The 8,695-nt window shown below is 34.7% G+C and overlaps 1 pseudogene; it reads right to left on the reverse strand.

Annotated features, from left to right (window-relative positions):
• Positions 1-8,695, reverse strand: part of LOC107195349 — a 15,091-nt pseudogene that overhangs the window by 5,709 nt on the left and 687 nt on the right.

Genomic DNA, 8,695 nt, shown 5'->3' on the forward strand with positions numbered 1-8,695 from the left:
GTAAGCTTATTTTCTGAAGGTTTTTCTCTTTCTTTCTGAGATGCCTTGTCACCTTGGTTGTTCATGGTGTTTAATGGACTATTTCTCCACCTGGGCATTAATGAAAGTGTATCATGCTGTTTTCCAGAAAGGTTTATTATATAAAGGTCTGTCTGTAGTTTGCTGTAAAGAAGGCGCTTTTCTTTTGGTTTCCAGTAGGTGGCATCTAAGTCTCTTGGATCTCTGCTTTGTATAATGCCTTAAAGTACCTGTGGTAGCTCTTATGTGCAGATTCCGTGCTCAGACATGCTGGTGTGCATTTGGGTGTTTTTTTGTTGAGTTTTAGATGTTCAGCTTATTGTTGTTTCAAGGGAAGAGATCTGGGGACGTCTCTCATTCCACTATGTTTTTTGTTGAAATGCGGCTCATAGCACTGGTCACCCGCTGGGAATTGAAATGGAGCTTACAGAGTTGACTGCTTTTGCTGTCATTGGAAAGGCCACTCACAACAATGGCTGCCCAGCTGTGAGCACTTGGTCCTGAATCACTCGAAGCTGAGCTTGGCAGCAAGCCAATAACAGTGTCCCAGGCAGTCTGCAGGTTAGGTGAGTTGGGGTCTCAGAGAGACAGTGGCAGTCAGATCAATACTGCCTCAGTCTTTCTGCAAATTTGGTAACTGTTGTGAGTTCCCACATAAGACCCAGGTCACTGCAAGACCAGTTGCTGTCTCATACTGGCCCACAAGCCCTTGGTATCTGCCCAAGTTCGTGATGGCAGCAGTGATCTGCCTACGCCTACTGTTGAAGTGAGGCTCACAGCACTGGTCGCCTGTGGCTTCGATGTGGCTCCTTTATATTATCAGATGTAGGTGTTATGATCAGCTGGACATTAGGTGATTCTCTACATTGATTATTTTATAATTTGGTTGTAATTTCAATGCGGTCTTGGGAGGAGACGAGCCCTGCTTTACCTAGTCTGCCATCTTCCTAGGCTCCACCATTACAAGACCAGTTTTCTTTTGTTTATGATATTCTTGTCTTGTTTATGGCGAACGCTCTTGAAGAAGCTGACCAGAATTCTGCATTGCTTGGAGTTCTTAAGATTTGTTTCTCTTTCCTTCTTTGTTGTATTTCCCGGCTCAAGACAGGGGAGAGATCTGGGGATGTCTCTCGTTCCACTATGTTTTTTGTTGAAAGGAGGCTCATAGCACTGGGTCTTTGTTTCTCTTTCCTTCTTTGTTGTATTTCCCGGCTCAGGCAAGTTGTTTTCCTGTGGTGCTTCTCAAAGTCTTTGCCCTCGCCTTGCCCCTCTCTTAAGAACTAGGGCTGAGACTTAAATTTTTATCAACCATAGATGGGCAGATGGAGTAAGATTTAACAAGAAACCAGGCACAGGCAGACACTGAAATCTGCATTTGTACATTTCAGTTCCTCACCTTCAAAAGAAGTATTTGCCTTTCTCAGCTTCCAAGGCCTTTTATATCAGTCCCTCTCTTCATATCTGCTCTTATCTCATACTGTTCTTTAATCTGAATATTCACTTTGGTTGATCAGAGTTTCTCCTTATATTAATTCACTCCCACCTGGTACTTCTCTTGCTCATGAGGTTCAAGATTGTTTCTTTTCCTCCGAATCATATCTTCCTACTTCTCTGCTTCAAGTCTCACTTCTGCAAATAAACTACACTTTCAATTTTCCTATATATACTCTAATCTATATGAATATGCACTATTTATACTATTTTAAAATCTGGTTATTTTTAAATTATACCCATTCGTATTTTCATTGTAATTTATAATTCCTATATTTATCCTTAATATGTTATTTATTAATTTGACTATTAATGATTACCTACTGTGAACCAGGCATTTCTGTAGGAGCTGAGGAGACAATGGTAAACAAAGAACACAAAGTCTCTGACTCATGGAGTGTATGTTCTATGTGTGTTTCTTGCTTTCCTGGTAGATACCAATCCTCCTGAGATCTTTATTTTGATATTTCCAATCTCTGGCATACTTTTTTGAACATAGGAAGTGTTCAAGTGCTTGAATCTCACCAGTTGTATTCCATGCTTCCGTATTTCACAGAGCACTTAGCATAATGTTTGACATTCATAGACAATCAGGTAAAATTTACTATAATTGATGTCATTGCATCAAGAGAAATTAAGATAGACATTAAAAAAGAATTTCCTTTTCTGACTTTGGAAGTGATGGTTAGGGAGGTCATCTTTGCCATACCAATCTTCCCTCCCCTCTTTGAATTTGCAAATTTCAGTTAGTTTATCACCTTCCTAAAGTTCACTTTGTTTCTCAGATTTAACTGCTCCTTTCCCTTCAGTGATTCCCAGTGTATGTGAGGATGTGCTTCTCTGTCATTCTTCAACCTGCCACCCCACCGCCCTATTCACAGATAGTGGATCTCAGCTTGTGAAAGTCTTCCAGCATCAGCATAATATGCTCATTGAAGGTTTTTATCAGTTTTCCTAGGACATCCCATGACTCTCACTAGTCATGCTCAACAATTCTTACTTTTCTTATTTAAATGTTATAATTGCGACTACTGGTTAATCCGTCTTTATGACTAATAAACTTTGGATCCTATTTTAAAAATATTTTTTTCCTTAAGGTCATAAAGTTATTCTCTAATATTATCTCCTAAAGGCTTTCACCTCTCTATTCTTTATTTTTTTAAAGAATAGAGAGGTTAAAATTTTATTTTATACTTAGAACACACGTAAAAATCATCCAAATGATATTTGGGGTATAATTTTTAAAGATCAATAAATTTCCATCTGAGTGCTTAGATAGCATCCCTTAGTAAACATATTTGAGACTAACAAGAAAATCAGCAAAATAGTTATATAATATTCTAATTCATATTTCAAATTACCAATAACTAAAGTCTATAGTGAGAGAAGGGGGACTACGTTTTATTTTTTTCTAAGTAGATTAGACCATTCAAGTATATTATCAGCAATAAGTACCTTATTGTCACCATATGGGCGTCACTAAGTCTAACTTTTTATTATTATTATTATTTTATTTTATTTTATTTTATTATTTGTTTCAAGTATGCAGTACATTGGTTAGACATGTATACAGTTATAAAATGATCCCCCTTCTCCTGAAGGCTTTATTGCATTGCTTTTTACATATACAAATACAATTTTACTGGAATTAATTTGTGCATTGTGTGAGATATGTGCCAAATTTCATTATTTTTCTCAATAAAGATATCCAACTTACCAGCAGCATTAATTGGCAAGACCATCTTTTCCTGGGTGCTCAGTTGAAAACAATTAGGTCACAAAAAGGCATGAAAGAGAACATACTGTATGATCCAATTTATATAATTCTGCTAAGCATGTTTAGAGATAATCATCAGGTTGAAGCAAGGAAGCGATGGCTATAGATGTCTGGATAGTGAGTTATCTCAGTGGAAGAGTATGGATTGAAGAGGTACACTATGGGTTTATAGGGATGTTGGCCCAATGTTCTGTTTCTTGATCTGGATGGTGGTTCTATGAATATTGGCATTATAATAACCAATTAAGTTGTGCATTAATGCTTTCTGTGTTTTTCTACATGTGTGCTCTATTTCACTATAAAGTGTTACGAATGTTAAACATATTTACTATCTTGATCAGATCCTAGTAATCAATCTTTATTGAGTACTACTAAGTGATCAGCATTTTCAAAGTGCAGCATTTAACTGAAAATATACTGTGATAAAATATACCTATTGCAAGGCTATGATGATAATTAAATGAAATAAAGTGTCTGGGAGTACATAACTCAGCGCCTGTTAGAAAATAAATGATAATTTATTATTTTATTTCTCTTGTATTTATTTGTACATAAACTCATGACAACCAGAGTTGGGCTAATAGATCTCTTTCAGTCTCCATCTCTTTTATGACAGTGATAACAAGGAGTTACCAGCATTCAGAGCTTTTTACTTGTGCTTTTTAATCATAGCCAGGGACTTACATAGGTTTGAAAAATCAGGCATCATTTTTCTGTCATTCTAAATGCCCAGCTCCTCCAATCCCCACTCCACGTTTAGCTTTACTCTGCAAATAATTCTTCCTCACTAACTCCTAAATACAACTTAATTTATTCTGCTAAAGGAAATTTTCAATCCTTCTCATCAACTTCCAACTCAGTCATCCTGTCCTTCCTGACTTCTACACAAGATTTTAAATAAGACCTCTGGTCAGAGGTATCTGCTGGAGAGAAGTGATGCTGTTTCACTCTTTATACTCATTGGTTATAGAAAAGAAAAAAAAAAAAAAACAGTTATCTGAGAACTGATGAGGATTTCCAGCAAGTCTCTTCCTCTCCCTCTTCCTCTCTCCTTTTTCTCCAATGTGTTTCACTTGGAAAGAAAGAAATATTACTGATACAACTGATATGAGGATTGATCCTTTGGTGTTACCCTTATTCATTGAATACCAGTTTTTAATACATGCCTGGAAGCCCAAAATATGCATGCTATTCCTATCAATACAAGACACTGAAGAAAGAAATTGAAGAGGATACAAATAAATGAAAGGATATACCATGCTCATAGATTGGAAGAATTAATATTGTAAAATTTAATTTATAAATCAAATGCTGGCAAAAATGTGGAGAAACAGAAACCCTCGTACACTGTCGATGGGATTGTAAATTGGTGCAGCACTATGGAAAACAGTGTGGAGAGTCCACAAAAATTAAAAATAGAGCTGCCACACTACCCAGCAATTCCACTTTTTGGTATTTATGCAAAGAAAAAAAAACACAAAAAAGATATATGCACCCTTATGTTCACTGCAACATTACTTACAATAGCCAAGACATAGAAGCAACCTAGGTGGGTGTCCATCAGTAGATGAATAGATAAAGAAGATATGGTAATATATACAATGGAATATTACTTGGAAATAAAAAAGAATAAAATCTTACCATTTGCAACAAGTTAGATGAACCTAGAGGATATTTTGCTACATGAAATAAGTCAGAGAGAAAGACAAATACCATATAATTTCACTTATATGTAAAATCTTAAAAAAAAATGAATGAAAAAATAAAACAAAAGAGAGACAATAAAACAAAAGAGAAACAGACCCATAGATATAGAGAACAAGCTGATGGTTGCCAAAGAGTAGGGGGACAAGGAAATGGGTGAAATAATAAAAAAATAAATAATAAAGGCATTAAATTGTGACTATTGTAAAGCCTGGGGGTGGGAAGAAAGAGTGGGGCTGCAGAATGGTCCAGTAGGCATCACTGAGAAGTCGATATTTGAATAAAAGCAGAAAGAGGGTGGGAAGGGCACATAGCAGGCATACTGGAAAGAGCAGAGGAAACAGAAGAACCAATCTGTCCAAAAATGCTAGGGCAAGAGCATGATTGGGTCCTCCAGCAACATGTGGCTAGAACAGAATGTTCTCTGGGAAGAAGGGATGAAGACAGAGAAATAACCCAGGTCCATCATGTAGGCCACTGTTGCAGATTGTATTTCCAAAACATGATGATAGTTTTTAAAAATGTAACATTCATATACTATATCAATTAGGACTTTAATTCACTTGTTAATAATCTTGGACATGAAACCCAATAATAGTTATGTTTCAAAATTATGTATTTTATTGAATCATTTTGCTTTGTATCATATAATTTTGTAACAACACCCAGCAACATATTGTTTACATTAATTTAATAAATTTAACAAATTTCATTATTATAAAAGAAAATTATCTCAAGTTTGGATCAATAGAGCACTCTATCAAACATCTTCACTGAATTACATTTTTGTTTCACATACTGATCTTTTGCTAAGAGTTAATAAAAGATATGGCTATTTTTAAATATTTGTTACTTCTAGAAAACAGGTATGTGACTCTTCAACATTTGTATGTTGTTCACTGTGACTATAATATAAACCTATGAAATTTTTAACTTGGAGGATAAAAAATATCTGTTCATGAACTAATATGTTTTCTTTGATATGGTAAAACTTCATTATTGATCATATTTTCCTATTTTACTTGGTCCCAGAAATTTCAGAGCTAAAAATAAGGTACAGTCAGTAATTCTATTATCTTTAGTTTTATTGTATCTATTAATATAAATTCCCTACTTCTTTCTATATACTTTTGTTAATGGTGGTTCAATCATAAAAATAACATATGCTCATTTCAATAACTTAAATATGTCAACTGATTTCTAACATAAGTGCCCCATCCTGCAACTTCTAATCTGCTTTTTCAGAGGTAAGTATGGCTAATAGCTGGAGAAAATACCCTTTCAGATATTACATACAATACTCTTATGAGCTCTTCCCAGCAGCCAGAAGTAGTTTTAAAAATAATTTCAATCTTTAGCTTGCCTCTTTCAAAATAAGAATAAAACATATTTAATTCATGATATTTATGCTACTTTCTTATTTAACCCCACTCTCTTTCATTCCATAGTATGTATAAGATTTATTTTCCAATATCCTTCCATAGAACTTTTTTGAGCCCTATCGCCTCTCCTGTCCCCCACAACTTCTTCAATACATTGGCGGGCTAAATGCTCACATGGCTTCTGGAGTTTCAGGCACAGTATCTCTGCTTCTTTCTTTTATTTTCTATTGCTAAATTCAGAAACCTGATTTACTAATACTCCTCAGTAACCAAGATCAAAGGGAAGGGCACATGGAAGAACAAATAAGACAGCATTCTTTTTCAAAGACAATCAGATTTCCCAGGCACCACGGTGATTTCTCTGTAAGCAAAGGCATTACAGCTGTGGCACTAGGAGAGTCAGTTACAGGGATCAAGGCCCTGCCTGTCATCTATGAAATTCACAGTTCCATAAAACCAGAGGAACAACTTCAGGTTTCTACTTGTTACATTAATTAATATTCCCTGGATTCTGAAATACAGATCTATTTTCTCATTTACATAAAGGAAGGGAATTAATGTACCTAGGTCATTTGCTAAAATTCTTCAAGCATCACTTGCAAATAAAGAGAAAAAAAATCTATTCTTTAACTGATTTATAATTGTTCAGCAAGTCCAATTATTTGAGGAAGTAGATCAAACCATGAAAGGAAAATTACCTTAATCCTCCAAAAATGTTTAAAAAGTTAATGGGTTTTTTAATTCTTTTTTTTTAATTGAAATGGATATTCACAATTATAAATATTTTGATAATCTTTTATATTTTTCTAAACGCTTTATTGTTTTATTCTCTAAAGAGCAAATTGTAAATTATAATAGCGTCGTACTGGTAAGATACATATTTATTTATCATTTTAAAATTTTTCCAGCTTTGTTGAAATATAACAATTAGTTGCTTATATTTACATTGTACAATTAAATGAGTTTTTCAATTATAGTTGGCATACGATAATGTATTATTGTTGCACAGCATAGTGATTAGAGATCTATATAACTCACAAAGTGATCATCTCACTAAATTTAGTACCCCCTCTTCCCCTTACATATTTTTGACAACATTGTTAACTATTTTCCTTATGCTACACTTTATATTTCCATGTCTATTTTGTAACTATCCATTTGTACTTCTTAGTCTCTTTGCCCTTTTTTGCTGTCCCTTAATACTCCTCCCATCTAGTAGCCCTCAAAATATTCTCTGTATCTATGAGTTTATTTCTGTTTTTATTGTTGTTATTTATTTAGTTCTTTGGATTCCACATGTATATGAAATCATGTGATATTTGTCTTTCTCTATCTGACTTATTTCATTCAGTGCAATACCCTCTAAGTCCATCAAGGCAATAGCTTTTTCCATTCCTTTCCTTTTAGTCTGTGTGTGTCTTTTAATCTGAAATGAGTCTCTTGTAGGCAGCATATGTAGGGATCTTGTTTTCTTATCCATTCAACCACACTATCTTTTGGATGGAGCACTTTATTCTTTTCCATTTGAGGACTCGTTGATAGGAATGTAGCTATTACCATTCTTTATTCATGTTTTTGAGACATTTTTTTTCTTTGTAAATAAGTCCTTCCAACATTTCCTATAATGTTGACTTGGAGTTGATGAATTCCTTTAGCTTATTATTGTCTGGGAAGCTCTTTATCTGTCCTTCAACTTTAAACAATAGCTGTGCTGGATAAAGTATTCTTTGTAGACTCTGGGTTTTCATCACATCGAATATTCTGTGCCAAGCCCTTCTGTCCTGCATAGTTTCTTTTGAGAATTCAGCTGCCAGTCTTATGGGTGCTCTCTTGTAGGTAACTAACTGATTTTCTCTTGCTGCTTTTAAGATTCTCTCTTTGTATTTAACCTTTGGCATTTTAATTATGATATGTGTTGGTGGGGCCTTTTTGGGTTCCTCTTTCTTGGGACTCTCTGAGCTTCCTGGATTTGTATGTCTATTTCCTTCACCAGGTGAGGGAAGTTTTCCATCATTATTTCTTCCAATAGCTTTTCAAAGTCTTTTTTTTTCTGGTACCCCATGACATGGATATTTTTACATTTAACAGAGTCCCATAGGCTCCTTAAATTATTATTATAGTCTTGGCTTCTTTTTTCTTGCCATTCTGATTGAGTGTCCTTGGCTTCCCCATCTTCTATATTGGTGGTTTGACCCTGTTTTTCTTTTTTTTTTTTTTCAATACACAACTTTTATTGCATCTTTAAAATACCCCAGGTAAGTCTAAGGAATCATCCAACATCTTGACGTTTCTGTAGTTGGACAACTTTGACCTTGTTCATCAG

The sequence above is a fragment of the Pteropus alecto genome, unplaced genomic scaffold, assembly GCF_000325575.1.
Source record: "Pteropus alecto unplaced genomic scaffold, ASM32557v1 scaffold202, whole genome shotgun sequence".
Lineage (NCBI taxonomy): Eukaryota > Metazoa > Chordata > Mammalia > Chiroptera > Pteropodidae > Pteropus > Pteropus alecto.